Below are 26,581 nucleotides of genomic sequence, written 5' to 3'. Positions count from 1 at the left end.
CACCATAGCAGCCCATGATATGACAAAATAATTCATACAGGTGTACATACTATTTGAAGCAAATGTTATTAGACCCCTGAGGGAGTATACTTGATTGCCTCACACACGTCTGTTCTCCTGTTGCTGCCAGATCACTGCCCTAAGGGCTCTTACTGACGAGCGGTTGAAGCTGTGCTCCCCTGCGTTCGCGTTCAGCCGCAGGGGATGCAGGAATAGACGCATTAGGCTTTTTTCAATGGGGCTGTACTCACACAGGCACGTGTAGGCGCCAAACGCAGGTTGAGACGCAGCATGCTGCATTTTTCCTGCGTTCGGCGCCTACACGCGCCTGTGTGAGTACAGCCCCATTGAAAAAAGCTTAATGCGTCTATTCCTGCGCTCCCAGAACGCAGGGAAGCGCAGCTTCAACCGCTCGTCAGTAAGAGCCCTAAAGGCTAAGGAGAACTGCAGAAATAAACACCTGCTGGGAATAGGAGACACCCAGGAGAGATGTAGAAACAAAAATACCAGAAATAAATAGGAACAAGAGTAGGTCGGAAGAAGAAGGAGGCTACATATTCAGTCTCAAGTTTGTGTAATGTTTCCTCAGTCTTTTATTTCTGAGAGTAGATTCACAGCTGAGAAAATAGAAAGAGGTGGAATAACACATTCCTAGACATTGATGCCTGAGGGAGCTCACACACTCGCCAGTGACTATGGAAAGAAGGCTAAACGCTATTACAGCTTGTATATATTAACCATCATATTCACACTCTATCACAATGTCCAATTTAGGTTATTCCTTTATGTGTCCCACAGACAAAAACAGCATCTCAAGAAAATATTTTTTAATTTAGGAAGATGTATTCGTTTTTTTTACTGTTTTCTATTACAGGTCCTAATTAAACATTGTTTTTTGTGGTTATTTTATTCTCAAATTAACACTCCGCATGGCATAGCCTTAAGCTGTTTAATATGCTCAATGGATCCTCCAAATTGCAGTCAGTCAAATTTCTTTTGTGTGATTTACTATGTTTCTAATTTCCTTAAAATAAGCTGCATCGTATTTTTTTTTTGCCTTTCTAAACGTGGCCTATTACCTAGGGCACATTCACAGTCGCAGAAATCAGAAATACACCATCCATTATCCAGTATAAATAGCCTGTGCTAATATAATGCAACTTCGCTGTTTGATGTTAGTGTGTGTAAAGGTGTTAATCAATCTAAAAAAAATCAAGGTCTCCCACTGACTCACTTGGCACTTTCCGTGAACACACTCAAAAGTAGATGAGTAAATTAGGTCACTGGCTGTTTCCTCCCAAAAGCCCTTTCAGGTTTTTTTTTTCCAGGAGCTAAAATTGGGTTTCGGAGCAGTCAAATTGTTTTTAGAATGGCAAAGGCTCAGAACTGATTAACTCTTTTGGCTCCATGACACACAATCTTTAAGGTCTAGTACAATATTTTATCAATGTTATTATCTGCTAATCTAGAGGTAAACAATCTAGCAGCCACCTTATATTAAGGCCACGCTGCAGACATTTTTTTGCCTGTTTTCCTCCCTTCTGTTGATAGCAATGGGACTTATGTAAAATCTAATCACTAGCCATTTTAAAATGGTTCTACCAACTGCCAGCAATGATGATGGCAATTTCTGGCACTCATACTACATTCTGCGCCTGGAAAGAACCCAGAATAGTCCTTAATCTATGAGAGCTCTTTATGAGCTACAGATCAGTTCAGCGTCAATGCAAATTGTAGGATACAGTACAGGTATGGGACCTTTTATCCAGAATGCTCATGGCCTGGGGTTTTCTGGATAATGGATCTTTCCGTAATTTGTATCTTCACACTTTAAGGGGCATATTTATCATATAAAAATAAGTCCGAACTAGAATCCACGATTGGACCTTATTTATTTTTAAAAAAGCACAATTTAATCAGGGGACAGTCACGAAATTTTTTTTTCCCGATTTGATCGATTTTTTTCGAGCCTTCCTGAAAAGTCTGAGTTTTTCAGATTTTTGCCTGAAAAGTCGGAAATAGACGGATTTGCGGGCTAATTCCAGCGCAGACCACAGAAACTTCCAAATAGGATAGGGACCTCTCCCATTGACTTATTTACAACCTCAGTAGGTCTGAGGTGCCAGATTTTCACTTTATCCATCCTCGGGGTATAATAAATCTTGAAAAATTCGAAACATTTTTAAAAATTTCTGATTTATCATCTACTAAAAAGAACTAAACATTTAATAAATCCAATAGGATTCTTTTGCCTCCAATAAAGATATATTATCTCTTAGTATTGAGCAAGTTCAAGGTACTGTTTTATTATTACAGAGAGAAAGGAAATAATTTTTCAAATTCGGAATTACTTGATTACAATGGAGTGTCTGGGGGGTGGCCTACCTGCTATACCAGGGGTCCCCAACCTTTTTTACCCGTGAGCCACATTTAAATGTAAAAACAATTGGGGAGCAACACAAGCATTAAAAAAGTCACATAAGATGCCAAATAAGGGCTGTGATTTGGTAGCCCCTATGTGGACTGCCAGCCTACAGGAGGATCTGTTTGGCAGTACAACCAAAACTTGCATTCAAGCCTGGAATTCAAAAACAAGCATCTGCCACTGGGAACAACATCCAAGGAGTTGGTGAGCAACAAAACTAGAACACAACTAGAACCAACAACAAAAAATAAATGCAACTTATTCATTTGAACTGATATCCCTGCCATCAAATAGGCAAACTAGCTGAACAGGTCAGACACTGTAAACTCATTGTGCTTTCAAACTCCTGGTTTACATATTAATTCTCAGAGTTTCATGTATAATAACTGTATCCCAGTTTGTGTTTGCATCTTGCCAAGCACTGAGTAGATATGTGGGACTATACAACTATATAAATACAATTTGATAATATAAGAAGGCAAGAAAAAAGAGAAATAGTCTGTGCTAACTCAAATACAAGTGGGTGAACAACTACACGAGCTGCAAGAAAACATGCCTTAACTAAAGATACCAGCATTATATTAGAAAGATCCCTTAAAGTGATACTGTCATGGGAAAACATGTTTTTTGCAAAATGCATCAGTTAATACTTCGGCACTGAAATCCATTTTTCAAATGATTTTTTTTATATTTAATTTTGAAATCTGAAATGGAGCTGGACATATTGTCAGTTTCCCAGGAGCCCGCCAGTAACTTGTGCTCTGATTTCACCTATGTGACACTCTACGTCACTACAATACATACATTGTACTGCTGTTTTTTTTTATATTTTTTTATATTTTTATACGTTTTATACAATCTTCACTCACTTTCACTATGTAAATAATATGGTTTATGTCACCTTACCCATATCTCTTACCCACCTTTTTTAACTTGCAACTTCTTGATGTATGTGACACATTACGTCACCACAATACAGTACTATACAATTCACATATATTGCACTTTAATATTGTGTACTGTTACTGCACCGTTTTCTTTTATTTCACTATCACCATAATATGGTTATTTGGTGTACTATACTGCACTGCTGTTTTTATATTTTATATTTTTATACAATCTTCACTAACTGTCACTTATGCAGATCTTGTATTACATATGCTCTGCTGCTATACTCAATTTTATAAAAAAAATATATATATATATTTTTTTTGTACTTAGTTGTAGTATTTATTTAGCATGTTTTAAGGTTGCACAGTCTAAAAAAGTGGATCAGGATGCATTTCACTGCATGTTGTACTTGTATAATATGCATGTGACAAAAAAAGGATATCATCTATCTTTTCTATCAATGTGACACATTCAGTTACATTGAGTAGGAGAAACAATAGCCTGTCAATAAAGTAGTTTCCTAGTGCAGCACTGGCTCTTTCTGAAAGCACATGACCAGGCAAAATGACCTAAGATGGCACCTACACACCAATATTACAAATAAAAAAATACATTTATTGGTTCAGGAATTCAATTTTATATGGCGGAGTGAATTATTTGCAGTGTAAACAGTGTAATTTAAAAAACAAAGAATACATAAAAATCCTAACAGAATCCCTTTAAGAACATTTTTCCACTACAAAGAAATAGTTAAAATATACAAACAAACAAAATGATTATGTTATAGAGCACTTCCAGCTAAATAAAATGACAGGCCTTACATTTCTGGGGTATGCCTAAATCAAAAGTTAGAACATATGAAAGGTCTAATTGTAGATCCCTGTTTTGGTGGGACCTGTGTAAATGCCCCCTTTAGCCATTGATTAAAATGAATGTATAAGTCCACGTTTTTACTGCTCTGTGCTGCTAATCGGCTTTGAAATTGATTTTCTCTTGTTGTTTTTTTAATGATTTAAATTGAGCATCACTTCAGCTTGATTAACTTTGTGGCAGGTTGTAAGGGCAGTTGATCAGAATCCAAGATGAATAGGGAAAGGCATAAATGGAAAGATTAGAAAATTAAGAATTAATATTAAAAAATACAACAACCAGTCTTTTTTCTTGATGTCCAGTCCCTGCCACTAGTAAAAAGTGTTTTTAGGTTCCTGGTGGGACAGAGGCATACTAGGATGATAATATCCAAAAGATTATATTAATCTTTAAATCTAAAAGTTAATATAAGCACTTCCCTTTAACTTGCTACATAAACTAAAACCCACCCCTATAATCATAGCTTCAATACTGCTGAAAATAAAAAAAAAACACACTCTAAAAGGTACTTTAAGGGATAAAGGTATTTTATGATCCATCTATGTTCATACGTTGTAGTAATTTCAAGGATTTTGTGTATATAAAATACCCCTAAGCAAGCATTATGTGTAAATGCATACATTGGGGCAAATTTACTAAAGGGTGTGGCTAACGCTAGCAGAAATTCGCCAGTGTGACGTCATTTTGTCACTATGCCGATTTACTAACGGGTGCTGGCGTAAATTCGCTAGCGAAGTGGACCTACTCTCGCAAAGTGCAATACAGTAGATAGGGATTGCTCCAAAAAAAGTTACAATTTTAAAAGTCCCAAAAAACGCTGGCGTCTTTTATTTTTTTAAGGGTGAAAGGCTGAAAAAGAGCGAAATTTTTTTTTAGGCTACCCTCCTTCCCCCCTACATTTGATAACATATGGCACCTAAACTATACCGTGGGCACATGTGTAGGACATTAGAAAACATTTATTGAGGTTCCCTGGCCTTGTGTAGTGTAATGTGTTTTCTGCTGCATATATACGGCCATTGTACTTTAAATGCACGCCGTATGCAAATTTTCCGATCGCCAGCATAACTTCGAACCACTGATCGTAACATCATTAGCGCAACTTCGCAAATGATCGATAACTTATGCGCAACTTCGGATCTTTGTGAATTTGCGCAGCCCTGGTGAAGTGCGGCGAAGCCAATGCTGGCGCAACTTCGAAGGTGAGAAAATTTGCCCCAATGGCTTTCATTCTTGGCATAATTGGCCCTGTAATGATGCTATAGATATAGAAACTGGAGAGGCTGCATTTTAATGGTTTGTTATTGTTTAAACTGCCAAGAGATTCAAATGAATGCTGCTGCAGAAAATGACAAGAATAGTATACCATTTTTCAGGTCACAGCCATTCTAGTGCCATATGCAAACATTAGTAAGGATACCCACAGCTCACTATGGAGGCTGTAAAACCTGTGCATTTTAAATTAACTGATTTTCATTGTGTCATTTTTAGTGAATGTAGCGGCACGCCACTACACTCTATACAAAGCACATAACTTATTCAATGAGAAAGTATCACAATATCACAAAATGCTACTAATAATTACAAAGTATGATAAAGGGGTGATTCACCTTTAAATTAACTTTTAGTATCTTATAGAATAGCACATTCGCAGTAACTTTACAAATGGTCTTTGTTTTATTCAATTATTTTCCTTCTTCTTCTGATTCTTTCCCGCTTTCGAATGGGGATCGCTGACCCCATCTAAAAAATCAAATGCTCCGTAAGCTACAAATGAATAGTTATTGCCACTTTATTTTACTCATCTTTCTATTCAGGCCCTATCCTATTCATACTCCAGTCTCTTTTTCAAATCAATGCATGGTTACTAGGGTAGTTTGGACACTAGCAACCAGATTGCTGCAATTGCAAACTGGAGAGACGCTGAATAAACAAGACCACAAATAATAAAAAAATGAAAACCAAATGCAAATTGTCTCAGAATATCTCTATCTACATCATTAATGCAAATGTGAACAACCCCTTTAATAATTATGCATACTGCTGAAGATGATCAGGGTAGACACATGTCATTAAACATTCCTAGCTGTACTGTTATACTAAATAATGATCCTTTGGTGAGAATCCACCTCTATAAAACAAAGCTCAGGAAGGGAGGGGTCGTGGGATACAAGATACAAGGAGGCAGGTACATTTCTGAGCATAACTGGACAGAAAAGGCATGGCCTAAAAGGCCTAGTTTTAAGAAAATTTAAATTTTCTTGGAAATTTAAGAAGATATCATACAAATATTTATATATAAACATACTTTCATTAAAAAGAGTGAGCTGCTTTGCTAGCCAGGTTGTGCTCACTGTACAAATGATTGGTTCTTTTGTGACTGACTCAAAGTTACTAAACTCTTTTATTACTACTCTCTGCCACAACTACTTGGACTGTTACAACCCCCATTGGCAATCACAGATCTCTTTGCCTGCAGCACAAAGAGGATTATGTTATTTGAAGACACTTCTAAAACCAAATCGCCTTCCTGTTTAAGCTGTACTTTCATTTAGAGAACTGACGGATGTAAATTTTTACTAGTGCATAAAACGTGCTGAAACACATGGTCTCTTGTTTATTGTTAAAGATAAGGGGTTTGTGTACAATTGTTTTAGGGTATGTAGGCAATATGTAGAATGCTTTTTCCATGTTTTGCACTACAGTAAAACAAAAGTAAAAATGGTTGTAATTTGGAGCACAAAACATTTTTTCAACATATATTTTCAACTACTTTGCCCTTGCCAGGAGGATTCCAGTTTCACTTGCTCTGAACTGTACTTTCACATAGTACTAGCAATTTTATTTTAAGTAAATCATTTATTTTTTTAAAAATTATTTCGGGTAATAATAAAAACCTTGTACTTGATGGTAACTAATCTGCATGAATCAATATTGGTGGTAAAACAATCTTACTGAGTTTATTCAGAGGGTTACTTATCAAAAGTCAAGTTGTACTTTACCTGAAAAATTTGAGGGATTTTTTTGGTCAAAACTCAAATTTTTGGGTTAAAAAAAAGCTCACATTTTTTGAGTTTTTTTTAAAGAAGATTTTTATACCTGATTCTGGAAATAGCTTGAATCCGAAAGTCAATGGCAGTTTAATTGAGGTCTAAAAAAGCACACAAACCTCTAAAACCGACCTTTGATAAATAATGTTTAAATTTTTGTAAACTTAATGATAGTAGACATAGTAAGTAAACATTTTGGGGTTATTTACTATAATCCGAATTTATCTCATATTTTATTTAAATAAAAAACCATGACTAAACTCCCATGCCTGATTTTAGCTTATTATTAATAAAAAAAAACTTGATTTAATCAGATTGCGGAAAAACTCAATAAAATCAAGCGAAAACCGAATCATTCTAATTTTTCAGGCTCTTCCCGAATTGCTTGAATTTTTCTGCGTTTCTTCCCAAATTGCTTGAATCTTTTGAGTTTTTGTTAGAAAACTCTAAACCCAGTACAGACCATGAAAATGTCAAATTGAGATAAGTGCCTCTCCCATTGACACAGGACCTCGACAGGTATGAGATAGCGGGTTTTCAATTCTGGCTTTTTTGCAGCATCGAGGTATAATGAATCTCTAAAAATATAATCTTTTTTTCCTCTAAAAATTAGTTTTCTAGTGAAAAAATTTTTCACAATTTGACCTTTGACCTCCTTAGTCATGTTTTTTCTTGAATTGAGAAATCGATTTTTGATAACTATGTCCCATACAGTGACAGGGATTAATATTGTTTGCCACATCCCTATAACAGTGAGTTAAATGTCAACCCTCCATTTCTAATCATTCTATCCCACACATTCTAAACATTCTAAATTATACATTCTCACAATCCTATTCCACAACAATTCTATTTGACAACCATCCCCATATTATACTGGAAATAATTTTAACACATTCTAACCATTCTATGTCTTGGAATTGCACTGCTCTGTTCTGTACACTACATCTATTTTATTACATTTTTTCTGGCCATTCTATAGCCAATATTCTGACCCATGAATATGTCTCACATTCCAACTATTCAGTCGAACAGATCTGTAGTGTACATGCCAGTGTTTCAGCTATGAAGTTGAATTCCATTTACTATATGATTTTATTTATACATGCTTGTGTAATGCATTTTAAAGACCTTATATAAATACAGTATATTACAAACTTGTGCTTTAGCAATTATAATACTAGTATTACAATACAAGCACCTATCTTCTCACAATTAACTTCTTTGCTCTTAGACCACATGCATTTAGTCCTGATGTATCCCTGATTTCTCCAGGGGGGAATCATCAAATTGCAAAAGTCATCGAGGCTCATTTACTCTAGTGTAGTTGCCCACAGCAACCAGTTGGTTTATCCAATCTAGTACAGGCTAATAATATGTAATTGGTTGCTATGGATTATTACACAGAGGTTGTTTGATCCTGTATTAGTAAATAAGCCTGCCTGTTTTCAAATGCAGTCCTCGACTGCCAATATATTGAAGGTTTTTGCATCTGTGCATGATTGGGGTATTCTTGATGAATGGTACAAATTACCATGTTAATCTGGGTATTAATTTTTATGTCCCTACGGAAGAGATTTGTCCATTATTCCCAGAACAATATCATGTTACAGTCAAATTGGATCACAGGACAGCAGCAAAGATTAACAGATGCATATACTGGATGCTCAGACCTTAGCTGAGCATTTGTCAGTGGCTACACAGAAGCCTGGATTAAACCTTCAGATTACTGCTATTCAGGGCCATTATAATATTAAACACAGATGTCAAACTGTTGTGACTCCCAGCAATCACCAGTAGTACACTAAACACTAATGGCTCTATCCATCAAATGGAAAATAAAATATATACAAATACATTGTGACAGATTTTTCTGACTTCCATTACAAAACAATGCCAGCAGCAGGCAAGGTAAGATTGCCATCTATAAGAAGCACTACAACAAAATAATATTTCTTTTGAAGCAACATTCCAATATAATTCCAAATTGTTTTCCAGTTGTTGCCAAATGGAATTGCTATCAAAAGCAGTATTTGTCTGGCTGTTTATACTCTCTAAAGCTGGCCATAGACGCAAAGATCTGATCGTACGAATTAAGTATTCGTACAATTTTCAGACCGTATGTGGAGAGTCCCGACATTTTTCGTCCGGCAGAGATCGGTCGATCGGACAGGTTAAAAGATTTCTGTCGGCTGCGGGTAATATCTCTGCATGTATTGCCGATTGTACGATTTTCAGTGGGAGACTGTCACTAGCTTTGGTCACACATAACTTTCGTACGATTGCTGTCAGGGGCAGAACATCAGCTGATCTGTTCTTTTCTACTTTATTCGATCGGAATGGTTAGTGGCAGGTCGGGAGATGGTGAAGTCCGATCGTACGTTGATTTGTACAATCTAATCTTTGCGGGTGTGGCCAGTTTAACTCTTGGTTTTGACTTTCCAAACAACAAAGCAGACGCAGCAGATTAACAGAACTGGAGAAGTGACTTCTGTTACACAGTTTGAAGAAAGGGATAAATACTGCTGTCAACAGCAGTTACATTTACCAATACCTTTGAAATCAGAGGGTTAAGTATGTTGGAAAGTTGTTTGGAATTACATTTTCTTTCATGATGCAAAAAAAATAAAATAAGTATTAGCAGTCCTAGAAAGTCTGCTGTGATATGTCACATATAACATTTTTGTGATTATACTACCTAACCTGTTTCCTTTTCATGAAAACCAAGCATTTACCTTTTCAATATGTAGTTTCTCCCCTTCTACCTCCTGTTCTGAAAACGAGACAGGCAATTTATCATACCTTCCAACCATCTCTCCGGAAAACTGATGGATAATATCAATCCTTTTCCAATTTAGGCAAATGCCTGAGGCAAATGTCCATCAATAAGAGAGTGAATGCATTATTTGCCCATCAGCTAATAGTTATACTGATAAATGGGCATCTTACACGGTATGTCATTTAAATACAGATGCATATATTCATGTATAAAATGCACACTATATATATATTGTCTCTTTTTAAAAAATGTATATGGTTATATAAGAAATCTTGTTACGCATTCCCCGTTGACCAAAGTGAGGCATGTGCCAGTTCTAAGAGAGATTTCATTCAAAGATTTTTGCAGTTGTTATGTTTGTTTTTGCTATACCTAATATCTTAACAGACGGCAATAGAACAATAGAGTCAACACACCTAATAATTTAATTTCATAAATAGAATGAATGAAGCAATGACAGACTTTCATTTTATTCTGCTGAACCAGCTATAAAACTAAAAACAAATGATATAATAATATATATATAATTTGTAGACCAAAACCCGAAACCGAAACAACAGCCATTATTATGCCTGGGTGCAGAATCATCAAATAATCTCCATTCACTCAAAAAGATCCGCACTCACAGGGCTTAAAATTGAAAAAAAAATTATTGCAGAACTAAAGACTGACGTTTCAGCCAAACCCAAGCCCTGTGAGTGCTGATCTTTCGGAGTCAAAGGATATATATATATAATGTATGCAGTGTTTTGTAGCTGACAGAAGAATACCCTAACATAAAAAATAACAGTAGTTTAATGAATATCGCAGATCTTTGTATGTTAAAAATCAATGCAGATTCTTGAAAAAAGAAATATATTCTTCTGTTACAAGATTAAGACACATTTTATCTGGCTGACTTGTGTTACCACAGTATACATTTAATACAACTACTTTCCTAGAGAGCAATGTTTTCTTAAGTTTGTTTTGACCCTCTGTGGTGTCCTGGCAACCTTTTACTAGTACTTTGTAAGGTTCACAGCCCAGTTTTGAATTACCAAGGCCATGATTCAAGCTACTCTGAGATAGGCCTCCTGTCATCATTTTGGTCTATTCCACACTAAGGGCTCTTACTCATGAGCGTTTTTACCTGTGCTCCCCTGCATTCCGTTTTTCGGCGTTCAGCCGCAGGGGAGCGCAGGAATAGATGCATTTCATTATTTAAAATGGGGCTGTACTCACACAGGCGCGTGTAGGCGCCGAACGCAGGAAAAATGCAGCATGTTGCGTCTCAACCTGCGTTCGGCGCCTACATGCGCCTGTGTGAGTACAGCCCCATTTTAAATAATGAAATGGGTCTATTCCTGCGCTCCCCTGCGGCTGAACGCCGAAAAACGGAACGCAGGGTAGCGCAGGTAAAAACGCTCATGAGTAAGAGCCCTAAAACTGACATTTGTCTGCTCATTAACACATACCAGAGGTACTCACATAGAATTAACACTGTTTTGACATATTATGATGATCTATATGTTCACAGGCAGAGCTTTAACCTATGTGATCATTTACTATAGATCAGCTAATGGATCTCTTTTACTAGTGAAACTGGTCACACAGTTTTTGCTGCTTTCATTTTAGATATTTCCATCCAAAGTAGCTCAGGCTTCCCCAGAGTCAGTATGTCTACCTGCGATCAATTCAGAACAGGAGACAGGACAGACTCCACAGCACCCAGCATAGCGAAATTGCAATGAGCAAAGCTGAAGAGTCCATCTGAATTGTGTGCAGGTGTATCTACTGACACAGGGGGAGTTCCCAAAGTGGCCCATGTTAATAGACACAACTTAATTTTGCCTAAAAAATCAGGTGCACACATTATTTTAATGCCAAGCATTGCCAATATTGCTACTTTTCAGTGCAACTGCGTCCAATTAACATCAAAATGCATGTGTTTTGATGCATCAGCCACACTTGCATCAGATATAACTTCCACTTGTGGAGCTTTGGCGAAATTATTGGTAAAAACACTGAACTGAGGGGCAAAACATGCCAATTTGTGCTCAAAATTCCACTCTGAACTTCAGTTTTTAAATGAGCCCTAATATGACAAAAGTGTAGGCAGTAGAGCAGACTAAGGGGCAAATTCCTTCGCTCACACCACAACAATTCGCCAGGCGTAGATTCTCCAGGCCAACGCTAATTCACTAAAATTCGAAGTAGCGTCCAGGGCGCTGAACGCTGGCGAAGTTGCACTAGCGTTACTGCGCCAAGTGAAGCGAAGTTGCACTAGCATTGCCTAATTTGCATATGGCGGTGAGTTAAAGTTGAATGGACGTATCTGTTGCAGCAAATACATTACACTACACAAGCCCAGGAAACCTTAATAAATTAAAATAAAGTTGGTAAATTGCCCTACACATGAGCCCAGTGTATAGTTTAGGTTAGGCAATGTAGGGGGCAAGCTGGTTACCCCAAAAAAATGTACGCTCTTTTGCAGCCTATCATCCTGAAAAAAGGAAAAGACGCTAACGTTTTTTGGGACTTAGAAAAATGTTCAACTATTTTTTGAGGAAGTCCTATCTACTCTATTGCACTTCACTTGGTCTAAGGTGGTGAAGGCAAGTCTGGCGCAAGAGGTAACTTTCAGTAAAATCTGGATCTTAGTGAATTTGCGTAGTTACATCCATTTGCCAGAGCACAAATTCGTTACTTCGGTACTTCGCTGGCGTTAGGGAGCGAAGTACCACTAGAGTCTATCTCCTTCGCTAGCGAAATTACGCCGGCGACCGCTAGTAAATTGGTGAAGTTCCAAAATAACGTCACGCTGGCGAACTTTCACCAGCGTTAGTCACTTCGGCCCTTTAGTAAATTTGCCCCTAAATACTCTGATCACTGTTTGCAGTTCGCAATGAACAGGAGAAAATTAAAGAAAATGGTGTAAAACCACTAATATGTTAGCATTAGACCTTGTATTTTGTAGGGATGCACTGAATCCTAGATTCGGAATGGGATTCAGACAAATCCGAGTTATTTTTTATCAGGATTCAACTAAATCCATGAGTCTGGCCGAACCAAATCCAAACTCTATATCACTGTAGAAATGTGCTCCATCAGGTTCTCCCACCTGTGTGCCAGCTTTTACAGTGAAAATAAAGGGTTCGTATTCGGTTCAATATTAGATCGAATCCATAGGGATTCAGCCAAACCCTAAAAAGCAATGTTCCCTAGTATTTTGTCAGTAGGATATCCTAAACCGCCTAGGCCCTTTTTAGAACATTTAGCACCATAAGTCATCACCTTTACCCCATTGCAACGAAAACAAGGGCCAAATTAAATTAAATCATGATATTATACAGTGAAATCTATGGAGCATTTGAGTAGACTGGGGGCCATAAAAATCTTTTGGAGGGCCATATACGGTACACTGGCCTCTAGTTGGACAGCTGCCCTTTGTTATATATTCAGGAAAAGAATGTACACATTTTACAATGAATCAGTACATTATATCAGGGGTACAGTTATGACCACGTTTGCCAGGTTTCATATATTTACCATTGATGATAGGATCAAAAGAGATAATCCGAATTTTCTCTTTCACTCGACGAAAAAACACACATGCTATGATCTGTCTATAACTGATCACAGTTGAATTCCTAAGTTGGCCAAACATGTATTTTTGTACAATTTTGTGAGCTTCCAATGATTCAAAAGGCGATGGTCTTCCCTCCTACAGAAGCAGAGCTGTGGACTCGGTACATAAATCCTTCAACTCCAACTCCTCAGTTTATGGTACCTCAAACTCCAACTCCTCTGTTTTTAAAGGAACAGTAACACCCAAAAACCGAAAGTGTATCAAAGTACTGTTGCTCTGCACTGGTAAAACTGATCTGTTTGCTTCAGAAGACTACTATACTTTATATAAACAAGCTGCTGTGTAGCCATTGGGGCAGCCATTCAACCTGCTGGAAACAAGGCACAGGTTACATAGCAGATAAAACACCATTGTATTGGACAGAGCTTATCTGTTATGTGCAATGTAACCTGTGCCTTTTCTCCTTTTTTCCAGCAGCTTGAATGGCCGCCCTCATGGCTACACAGCAGCTTGTTTATATAAACTGTACTAGTGTTTTTGAAGCAAACACACAGCTTTTACTAGTGCATGCTAACAGTATGTTATATGTTAATTACTTTAGAACACATTCATTTTTTGGTGTTACTGTTCCTAATGTAATTTCTGTGTTGACTGAAAGGAGTTAAGTACACAACATACAAGGCATTATCATTGCCAAAGCTCAAAATATAAACCAAATTCTTTGGTAATTCTAAAACAAAATCATAAACTGCATAATCCAAACAGAATTGGAAAACCTAAAACAACTTATATATTAATTGAATGTGGCAAGTAGCTGTTAAATACAATCAAAAATGAACTAAAGCATTATCCTCCTTCATAGAAGTTCTTACATCTGATTTGATTATTTTCCTGCTTGTATTTAAAGTTATACATGTCGGTACATTTTTGGCAACTCCGACTCCACAGCTCTGTACAGAAGTAAATACATTTCTGCTGGAATCTTATTAAGACTGATCAGATCCAACAATAAAAACTGTGCTAACCGATAAAATTCTTCAGAACTGCCTGGAGCTGTGCTTTCCACATTACCAACAAGTGAACCAAATGGTCTGGTATATTTAGACACTGAAGTGGCTTATCCTAAGTAGAAAAGCTATACTCAAGACTATGCACAGGAGCTACTAGTGAATGTCAATGGCTGCATCAGATACACATGTTCTTGTTCAGCAATTACTGATTTTTTGGATTTTCTTAGACTACTGCTGTTCTTTTGTAGACCAGAGTAAATAACAAAGAAAAACAAAGTATAACAGTACTGAACTAGAAACACACGTGCTCTGAGACATTGGATCACAGATCTCAGACATCCATTTGCAATCCATTCATAATAGAAGCGTGGGTGGGTTCTCTATCCCTTGCTGCCTTTAATATGCTCTTTCATTCTTTCCTTGAACAGAGAGCAAAAGAGAATGTCAATTGCAAACATGCCACATAAGAGCCTATTTAATTTAACATTGACTGCCAATAAATGACCTTTCAATCCCATTTTCGTAGTGTTTCCACGATGGACTCTGCATTGCCTTGACCACCTCATCAATAAATGGCCTCTCGAACTCCCACTGTCATCCAAACCCCAGCTGTTTCCAAGTTGCCTCTAATTACGGAATTGTCCTCTATTCAGTCCTGATTGCAAGACACATAACAGAAAGCTTTATTATTTCAAGGTCCCCAACTATATAATCACATCTTTTTTTCTTTGCCTCTTAATTTTTACTTCTAGATAACTGATTGCACAGACAACTCAAGATCTTTGTTTTGCTTAGTGTTTAGGAGCACAAATTTTAATACTGTATAGTATACTATACATTCAAATGCATAGTAAATTCAAATACAATGGAGACTCTGATTCAAAGAAAGTGAGAATGGAATGCCTGGAGGTGGGATTTTACAGGACTGGCCCCATATCTCCCACTCTATGCCTAGTAAGGTATAAAGTACCTTTAATCAGAGGTCCACTGACTGGGGGGTCATGACATATACTCCCCTATTTTTTTATCACCCCATACACAGTGTGCTGGAAATTAATATTCAGAGCAAAACAGTAGGCAATTGAACCATAAAGGTAGTGAGTTTATACTGTATAACAAAATAAATTATTGGTTTGGTTATGTCACAACACAGATAGAACCCTAATTCATTTAAAAGCAATTTACTGAATTTACAGACTAGCTATTTTAATCGTGTACGGTCTTCCAAGCAAATGCAACAGAGAATGCGTTTTGATGTGTTGGAATACAAGAGTAACCAATAAGCAATATTGAGAGAATTAACAAAAACAGAAAATTAATCCATAACTATAATTAGATTATGTGAATGGAGGTATTGAGCTATGCATATTATGTATTTGGTATTCTTTATAAAGATTCTTACTGTTTACAGTAAAAATATTTCATTTTTCTGTTGTTACTGGGAAAAAAAAAATTTAGGCCCCCCCCTAACCTTTGGGAAGAAGACATTCTTTATAAACAAATAATGAAACTGATTATCAATTAGTGCCACTCTGGGCACCATATATGTCCTGGTCCCCCAGCATTCTCTGTACAAGTACGGGGTCCGTACATAAAGCTTCAAATTACAGGAAGGCCATCTTCCATAGACTCCATTTTATCCAAATAATGCAATTTTTTAAAAATGATTTCCCTTTTCTCTGTAATAATAAAACAGTACCTTGTACTTGCTACAAACTAAGATATAATTCAATCCTTATTGGAAGAATAAAACAGTCTATTGGGTTTATTTCATGTTTACATGATTTTACAGTAGATCTAAGATTTTACATGAAGATCCAAATTACGGAAAGATCAGTTGTCCAGAAAACCCCAGGTCCTGAGCATTCTGGATAACAGAGCCTACCTCTCACATCCTTTTTTGTGTTGAAGCAGGTCAACTTTAGTTATGAGGAGCGTCTTTGTAAAATAAATGGAACACTTTTGAAACTATGTATTTCTCCTTACAGGTGATTTTACGCTAGACATCTCTATACCTACCATCAGCTATTGAATAAACTATTTAAAAAGGTGTATTTTATGTTGTCTACATACTATAATGTAGGTCATTACTTTACACCACCTCCTGTAAGCCACTAAAGGCAGTTGTTAATACATTATCGGCAAACGCCATTTTTACACAGCTTTTTTTTTTTTCAACTGGCTGCTGCTTTTTATGCTAGAATTTTGCACAGTGGTTCCCAGTTGCCTCAAATTAATCACATTTGATCAAATCAATTGCATTCTAAATAGGCCCCAAAGACTTATGATTTATCAAAAGATTGAACTTGGGAATCCAGAAGCAGTTCAAATATCAAATGATACACATTTATCAAAGTTGACAAAGGCTGTTGGTCAGAATATGTTTAAATGTTATTTTTTTGTAACTTAAAATATTTATTGAATTTTGTTTTTCCAGAAAAGAAAAAGAAAACAGTCCATGGTTTTTGACATTGCATATTAACATTGTATAATAAAGATCTGACAAAAATATAAACATTGTCGTGTCCTTATTGAAAGCATTAGTTGTTCTGGAAATCCTAATACACAATTAAACAAAGATTAAAAGAAAAAATAAATAAAGCAAAACCTTGTATATATATATATATATACGATATATATATTATCTATAGTACAACCTAGCAGTTGAGAAGGGAAAAATTACTCTCGCACACCCTGGCTGTCCAGACAAACGTGAATCCAAGGTGCTCGGCGATAGAGGAATTGGCAGCCTCAAACAAACATAACGTAGAAAAAAAAAACACTTGAACAGTATGGGTACTGTTAGCAGGAAAAGCCTTGCTCGTTTATTGCCGATGCAACGTTTCGGGGCATAAGCCCTTTGTCAAGAACCTAACACTTCTCATACCTATTAGATATCCACCTGCAAATAGAATCCAGTTGCTATCTAGAGGTAGAAGCTATGTGTCCCTTTAAGCTTCTTTTATTCAACCTGACTAATATTCGAATTTGTTATGGATTCGGGGGTTTTGCCAGTAATTCATAGGGGGCCTAGATAGCTAATAATATGTTTAAATGTTTTGAACATATACATTTCTTATTGGGCAGCAGCAGCACTGTACATTTTTACACATATGCATCCTGACATCCCTATGGGTTTTGCAGGTAGCAGTGGCATAAATAATAAATGGTAGGGGTAAAAAACAGAGGTGAGGGGTAACAAATTGGAGGGGCCCCTACATTTTTTAGCTAGGGTTTTGGCTGACTCACAGTACACCACTGGCAGGCAAGAAGAAAGGATTTGGAAATGTATTTTCTATGCATGATGGAATCATTCAAACATAGAAACTAAATTACTATAGGCAAAATCTCCAAAAAAAACACAATTGAAAAATAAGCAATTATGTGTTTTACTGGGTAGTGAAAAATGTGCACTGCTTTAGTGGGAAGAATTACAGGAGTCAAAATCTACCCCTTTAAAATAAAACATAAAGCAGTTATTACTTACAGACTAAAATATGCTGTACCAATAATTATTACTATGGCTTATATGTGTAAGTTTACAACTGTCGCAAGATGTTAACGTACTGCTACATTAAAGTATCCCAGCAGATAATACTCACAACAAGCATAAGGTCACACCTTTCATTTTATATATATATATATATTTATATATATATATACATATATATATATATATATATATATATATATATATACAGTATATATATATATATATATATATATATATATATATATATATATATATATATATATATATATATATAATTTCTTAATGTCAATTGCAAACCAATCACATTAAACAAAACTATGTTTTACGCAAAATATCATTTTTCAGGTTCACAGTCAGGGAAACAGATATACAATTTTTATTCTGAAATAGCTTAGCAGTATATCAAATGTAAGCAATGTTATGAGCAACCATGACACTAGCCTAATTCACTTTCCTCCACCACCACTCCATTTAAAGCCGTATTGCTTATACTCTCCCATCACATATTTCTTGATTTTCTTTGCAGTCAGTTATCGGCTAGGTCACTATTTTATAACAACCCTAGGCCATCCTTGTATTTAACAACTTTCTGTCTTTCAGTTAACATTATGGGGGCTATTTATCAAAGGTTGAGAGTTTTTTTTTACCTCTAATGAACTTGAAATTGGAATGGTATCTTTACTTGTATATGAAAAACCTGATTCTGCGAGTTTGAGTCCCACAACCCGAAAACTCAAACTGATCGAGTTTTCAACTAAAAAAAAGAATCGATTCATTCCAGTTTTCGGGCAAAACCCTTTGAAAAATCTTTCAGTAATTTGGATATTCATACCTTAAGTCTACTAGAAAATCATTTAAACATTAAATAAACCCTATAGGCTGGTTTTGCTTTCAGGAAGGATTAATTATAACTTAATTTGGATCCAGTACAAGGGACTGTTTTATTATTATAGAGACAAAGTGAATCCTTTTTAAAAATGTAGATTATTTGATTATAATGGAGTCTATGGGAGATGATCCCTGTCAACCAACTTGTGGGGGAGAAACTGCTCATCCACTGACTAATTTAACATTGGCCTCAGTTTGCTTATCAATAATTACTTTTAGTCGCATCACTATTGGCACCTAATAAATTCTCTATAAGTATGTTCAACCAAATTAAAGTCATAAACATGATACCTGCACAATGTAAATTTGTGGAATTACAGTGCACTAACCAATTCACATACAGAATAACAACAACTGAATTCATATTCATGAGCGTATAAAGGAACAGGGCCACAAGCCTTTATGCAGAACAGAAAACACAGATTTCCATTATTTATGAGTTTGTACTTTCCAGATCTGTGTCTTTATACAACACACATGTAAGGGTAAGGAATGTAATACAAAAGGCAGTAAAAGGAATGTAATGCAAAAGGAAATATGTGATTAATTTGCTTGTTACTAGAATTGGTTAAAAACCTTGTGTCCTATATTGCACATTGACATATTTATTATATAATTTTAGTTTGTGGCATACATAAAACAATAACATATATAATGTAATTATAACATCATAGCATGTAAAGAAAAAGCTTAACACACTATTGTTTACTGAACGTTGCAGAAAGAATTACCTATTGCAACATCTTGTTTACAATATAGAGACAACCCTAAAACAAGAACTAATAACACTTGGTGCTGCTTTGCCTTGTTTTATCTAGCCATCCTTTCTTGTTCAGCATGGTATTGTGCCATGTCACCATTGGCATGCACCCAGCACAATTAGAATGTGCTGTCATGTAAGGTTTTTCCTTTCTCCTTATTTGAAAAGTAAGTAAGTAAAGTGCATGAAATTATAGTTGTTGTATGGTGTACCTCTAAGTCCTGGAGTGGATACAATATTATTACTATATTATTATAACTAATGTCAAATTTCAGTAAGAACTAACTGACTGATTAGGATCTAATCTTCTCTTACAGTTATAAAGTGGTTTGCTGTATATACTGCATGTATATACAGTAGCAAAGCCACACCTATATGCAGCCAATTTAATTATGGGATGAGTGGCATCTTTGTTTATTAAAAAATTCTCTGTAATAATAAAACAGACAGATGTATCAAGGGTCGAATGTGGAGGGGTTAAATCCCTCAAATTCGAATAGAATCGAATAGGGAATTCGGGTGAATTTACGCGCTGGCGAATAATCGAATGGGCGCATATTCGCCCGGTGAATAGTCGCACGATCGAATATTCGATCGAAGGATTTTCATTCGATCGAATGATCGATCGAATGCCTTTTTATTCGATCAAAAAAGTAGAAAACAAGCCTATGGGACTTTCCCATAGGCTTTTAAAGCAATTCGGTAGGTTTAATCTGGCGAAGTAGGCTATCAAATGATTTTTAAAAGAGACAGTACTTCGACTATCGAATGGGCGAATATTCGCATCGTTTTTTTGCTCGATCTATTCTAATCATTCTATTCAGGCGTATTTACGCCAATTCGATAGTCGAGGAGCACAAAAAACTACTCGAAATTCGAGCTTTTTTCCCTCTATTCATTCACCCGAGCTTGGTGAATGTGCCCCTTTGTACTTGGTGATGAATAATAAATGCATATTAGTCGGGAAACAATCCTTTTGGATTTATTTAGGTTTGAGTTGTGTTTTCCCTGAAAATTCGAGTTTTAGAATTGATTTTTTAGTCAAAATTCACATTTTCGGGTTAAAAAAACTCGAATTTTTGGGGATTTATTTTACCGCAACCCTATAAATAGCTTGAATCCGAAAATACACCATCTAAAACCTGTCGAGGTCATGTAGGAGCCAATGGCAGAGTTCCCTTGAACCATTTGAAGATGTTTGAGTTTTTTTTGGAGGGTTTTGCCTAAAAACTCGATCAATTTGAGCGATTTGATTTTATTTTCCCACCGAAAACTCGATCAGTTTGAGTTTTCCGGTTGTTAACCAAGAACTCACTGATTCACGTTTTTCTCATTCAAGTTTTTTTAAAAACAATTAGGAACCATTCAAGAAAAAAAAACTTCAGAAAAACTACAGAAAAGCCCAGGTCCCAAGCATCATATTCTAGATCCCATATATACTATTTTATGATAATTAAAGGAGAACGAAAGGCAAATTACACTTGGGGGGGCCAAAAGTGGACCCCAAGTGATGCTCCTATCAGCAGAAATCTGCACCGGCCCGGGGTTCTTCCAGCCAGCACCATGGAGCGAGACGCTTCCTGCTTCCTCTGTTTTCTCGCGGCTGCATATGCGCAGTAGAGCAGGAAAATGTAAATTGCCTTTCCTTCTAAGAAGATATCTATGATTACAGTCTGAAGCTCCCCCATACCATTAATATATTTCTCACTGGAAATATTTTTTTTTTTGATAGCAATACTCAAACACTGTATTTATTGCCAAAATAAAAAAGCTTTTATTTGTGTCACCAGTTGGCATACAAGATTGCTGGATAGGTAGTTCTACATATTGTGTATTATTCATTAATAGCTTTGGCATTGAATTGCAGTCTGCATAAAAAAAGTGAGTGAGGGCCATGGAAAAACAGTCTCTTCATCTTTAAAGGAGAAGGAAAGGTTAAAACTAAGTAAGCCTTATCAGAAAGGTCCATCTAAATATACCAGTAAACCCCCAAAGTAATGCTGTTCTGAGTCCCCTGTCAAAAGAAACACTGCATTTCTTTTCTTCTATTGTGTACACATGGGCTTCAGTATCAGACTTCCTGCCTTCAGCTTAAACCTCATTGCCCTGGGCAAGAGCATGCTCAGTTTGCTCCTCTCCCCCCACCCCTCCCTTCTGTACTGTAATCTGAGCCCAGAGCAGGGAGAGACTCAGGCAGGAAGAGATGTCACACCATGTTAATACTGCAGCTCCTATCCTAAACAAACAGAGAGTTTCTAGAGCTTTTTACTCAGGTATGGTAAACCATTCTACAGAATAAATATAGCATTCTAGCTTGCACTATTGCAGCTAATGTATTGGCAATAAAATGCCTCCGTATCTTTCCTTCTCCTTTAAGCTGCAGTTAGCTGCATGCAGGAAGTATACAGAGCAGTGTAAGCAGCTTTACTGTATAAAGATACCTTGAGAGTGTGCTCTCCAAGGTGCTGAATCCATTTTTTACTATGAAATCTTGTAGATCTACAATTTGACAAAGTCCTTCCCTGTGTTTACCCCTTTGCCATTGGCAACCTGATATAAACATCAGCTTTATTCTGTTTGTCTATGTGGTCATATCTTGGCTGCTGCAAGACCCAGCAGCTCATTTGCTTGGTCTGCTTGAACTGATTAAAGGGATTCTGTCACGTGTAAACATGTTTTTTTTACAAAATGAATCAGTTTTTAGCTCTCCTTCAGCATTGATATTCATTTTCCAAAAGAGCAAAATATTTTTTATTTTTCATTTTGAAATTTGACATGGGGCTAGACATGTTCTTAGTTTCCCAGATGACCTCAACATGGAGTTCTAGCTCTCACATATTCCAGCTACAGTCAGGTGATCCCAGTGATGACCAATAAAAGGGCAACCATTCGGGAGTTTGAACCTTGAAACCAAGCAAGTTGCAGGTAAAACGTAATTCCTGTGTAAAATGTAGAATGAAGCAGTAGAATTCTTAATGAGTCAGATGATAGTGAATGTAGGACTGGCCAGACAGGGATGACTTTGATGTAGTTGGTCAGATTAAATATATTGCAAAATATGGACAAACAATCCCTGTTTTGTTTAAAGGGGGATGCATTTATTTAGTAGCTTAAGGCACAATATCCTTATTATATTGATAATGTATTGAAAGCAGAGGACCCTTGTGTCACTGCCCCTGCAGCACCACTTAAGGTTGCCTTGCCTTGTTGCAGAAATGCCTCGAATGATACCGATATCAATTAGTTCACCTGACTCATAGCATAGTCATATGTGTACCAGAAAATAACCTGCCTCTGCCAGCAGAAAAGGCTGATGTTTTTAGACATAAAATCATTTAATTTGGCTTATGTAATCATCATGTTGTGTAGGAGGGTTCTTTTTATAAAAACAAAAAGCTGCTCTTGGCCATTTAAAAATCATAGATATAGTACTTTTCACTATAGAACACTAAAACTGATTTTCATATTGGTAGGCACAAGTTGTGGAGGAAATAAGTTTCATATAAGTTAACCATGGTTCACTACAGGCAAAAAAAAACCCATTGTGAAACAGTTCTGTTTCCCTGCTTATCCCTTAAAAGGGTTCTCCACCCAAAAGCTGTTTGTACTCCGAAATGTTATTGGCATTAATAAATATATTACTAACAGTTTTCATTTGCTGCACTACTAGCCTTGAATCCTGAAACAATGTAGCAGGAGCAGTTGCTTAAAACGGATAAACAAATACTACAAATTGCAATTACATTTACATATTACTGTAAAGCCATGAAACACTTTTAATTACTATATATTGCAGTGTTGATGAGAATTACCCTTTATTTAATTTTGCATAAATTGCATAAAATAAATTGCATAAAATAATAGATGCAGGTTCCCTTTAAATGTGCATGTATATTATACATTATTTTGTTTTTTCTAAATGATATCTTTGGTAATTTTAGTTGTTGTTTTTCTTTTGCTCACTGTCATTTTATCTGGTGATAAAAAAAAATGTAACACTGGGAATGAAAGCAGTCATTTTCTTATGTTTATATGGTTAAGAGCTGGCTTCCTGTGAAATGTTATAGTTAATGTACAGTTAGATGACTGCTTACTGACTTAGATAATGGCAATAAATGACTACATATGCAAACATTTATTAAAACCTTTGGGGTCAGTAAAATTCAAATCACATTGCTTATGTGCTGTACAAAAAGAACAGCTGTGTGCTGCCGCATCACTTGAACTGCAGCATTAGCATGGGCAGATGAGCATTCAAGTTTCCTACAGTCTGCCAATTCATGCCAAATACATCTTTTGTCCCATTTCATTAGACTCAATTACCTGACGTGCATTTTTTTTTTTTACAGGTATGGGATTCGTTAAATGGTAACCTGTTATCCAGAAAGCTCTGAATTACAGAAAAGCCATCTCCCATAAACTCCATTTTAATGAAATAATTCACATTTTTCACTTTTCCTCTGTAATAATAAAACATTACATTGTACTTGATCCCAACTAAGAAATAATCCTATTGTATTTAATTAATATTTAAATTATTTTTTAGTAGAATTATGGTACGGAGACTCAAATTACGAAAAGATCTCTTATCTGGAAAACCCCAAACATTCTTGATAACAGCAACATACTTGTACTATGAACTCTTTTTTTTTTTTTATACAAGCCCAGCTAAAGCCAGGACCATTTTATCCTCCCTTGTATAAATGCATGTGGTTAACCCTAAGTATTATTGCTTCTTGATATTTCCTTCCTTACCTTACTTTCTAGGTTCCCCTTGACTGACCTACCTCTTTCTCTGTACTGCAGACGAAGGGCCTTTACAGGAGAGCACTTATCAGAGATGACTCCCAGTGCACAGTCAGGCATACCTCCCAACTGTCCCATTTTCAGCAGGACAGTCCCACTTTTGACAGCTCAAACCGCAGTCCCGCGTTTGTACTGAAAGTCCCAACTTTCTCTGCACTGAACAGCCAGAAAAAGATACAAAGTTTCTAAATTAATTGGCTTTTGGCAGAGAGCCCAGAACAGCCACCAGGTGCAGCTAAGATACTTTTGTAACAATTTTGAGATAAGCAAATACATAGTAACATAGTAAGTAAGGTTGAAAAAAGACACATGTCCATCGAGTTCAACCTTTTTTTTTTTTTCTTCTTATTAACTACCTATCTGCCAGTTGATCCAGAGGATGGCAAAAAAAAACCCATCTGAAGCCTCACCAATTTGCCTCAGAGGGGGAAAAATTCCTTCCTGACTCCAAAATGGCAATCGGACTAGTCCCTGGATCAACTTGTACCAGAGCCGGGCCAAGCCAGCCACCCAAGGCAACCTGGCAGGCCGCAGCGCCGACATGGTTCGCGCATGCACAAACTGACGTGTGCAAACGTGAATGGACGTGTGCAAATGGACGCTAGCGTGGATGCTGCCGCGCATGCGCAAATGGTCGCGCAAGCCGACTGCTGAAGAGAGGGGACCGGATTAGGGGTAGGCAGGCAGCATGGAAGGTACGTGCCTGGCGCCCCTCCAGCTTTGCGCCCTAGGCACGTGCCTACTCTACCTACCCCTAGTTCCGGCCCTGACTTGTACTATGAGCTATTTCCCATAACCCTGTATTCCCTCACTTGCTAAAAAGCTATACAACCCCTTCTTAAAGCTATCTAATGTATCAGCCTGTACAACTGATTCAGGGAGAGAATTCCATATCTTCACATCTCTCACTGTAAAAAACCCCTTCCGAATATTTAGGCGGAACCTCTTTTCTTCTAATCGGAATGGGTGACCTCGTGTCAGCTGGTAAAAAGAGCATTAGAGAGATTATTATATGATCCCCTTATATATTTATACATAGTTATCATATCACCCCTTAAGCGCCTCTTCTCCAGCGTGAACATCCCCAATTTGGCCAATCTTTCCTCATAGCTAAGATTTTCCATACCTTTTACCAGCTTAGTTGCCCTTCTCTGTACCCTCTTTAATACAATAATGTCCTGTTGGAGACCAAAACTGTACGGCATATTTTAGATGGGGCCTTACAAGTGCTCTTATAAGTAATTGTAACAATTAGATAAGGAGGTCCCTTGGGAAAAGTTAGGCTCACAGTTTAAAGGGCAATTCACCTTCATTAACAAAACTGTAATAACTGAAAAAACGGAAATATGTTCAAACTTTCATAACCTGCCAAATTTTGTAAAATGAACATGGTACATGGCCACAAAAATGGGCATGGGCAAAAAGAATTTGCCACGCTTTTTTTGTCCCTCTTTTCATTTACAAAATATTGGGAGGTATGCATTCAGGTGATGTTACAGATGTTCAAAGAACATCAGAAAGTGCTTAGGCCACAACACATAGGGGTTTTTTATTTATTAAAGTCCCAATGCCAAAAACCTGAAAAAGTTGTGTTTTTTACTATAGAATTCAAATTTTTAGTGGGAAAAAAAATATTTTTTTCAGTATTTATTATACCCCGAGGATGGAAAAAGTCCAAATCTGAAAGTCCGGCATCTCAGACCTGCCGAGGTTGCATATACTGTAAGTCAATGGGAGAAGTCCCGAAGATATATTGATCTGCACTGGGTTTCGTGCAATAATTTTTGGGTAGAAAATCCAAAAAATTTGTACGATTTGTTTTTTTCAGAGCTTTTTCAGGGTTTTTCCCCGCACAGGAAATTTTTTGGGAATATGTATTGATAAATAAAGGGAAAAAAAAAATGCAGATTTGGTCGGAGTATTTTCCAGAAAATAATTAGATAAATTCGGACTTTGATAAATGGGCCTCATATTGTCCCTACAACTAACAACTTGATTTAAAACAAAAGACATTGGGACTCATTTATCAACATGGTATTAA

The 26,581-nt window shown here is 36.6% G+C and overlaps 1 protein-coding gene across 3 annotated transcripts in view; it reads right to left on the bottom strand.

The window, feature by feature from the left end:
* LOC108714096 (junctophilin-3) overlaps nucleotides 1-26,581 on the bottom strand; it is a 92,907-nt gene that overhangs the window by 43,811 nt on the left and 22,515 nt on the right. The gene's annotated exons all lie outside the window — the stretch shown is intronic.

This window comes from Xenopus laevis, chromosome 4L, assembly GCF_017654675.1.
Source record: "Xenopus laevis strain J_2021 chromosome 4L, Xenopus_laevis_v10.1, whole genome shotgun sequence".
Classification (NCBI taxonomy): domain Eukaryota; kingdom Metazoa; phylum Chordata; class Amphibia; order Anura; family Pipidae; genus Xenopus; species Xenopus laevis.
The sequence above is the reverse complement of the archived record's forward strand: the minus strand, read 5'-3'. Positions and strand labels throughout refer to the sequence as shown.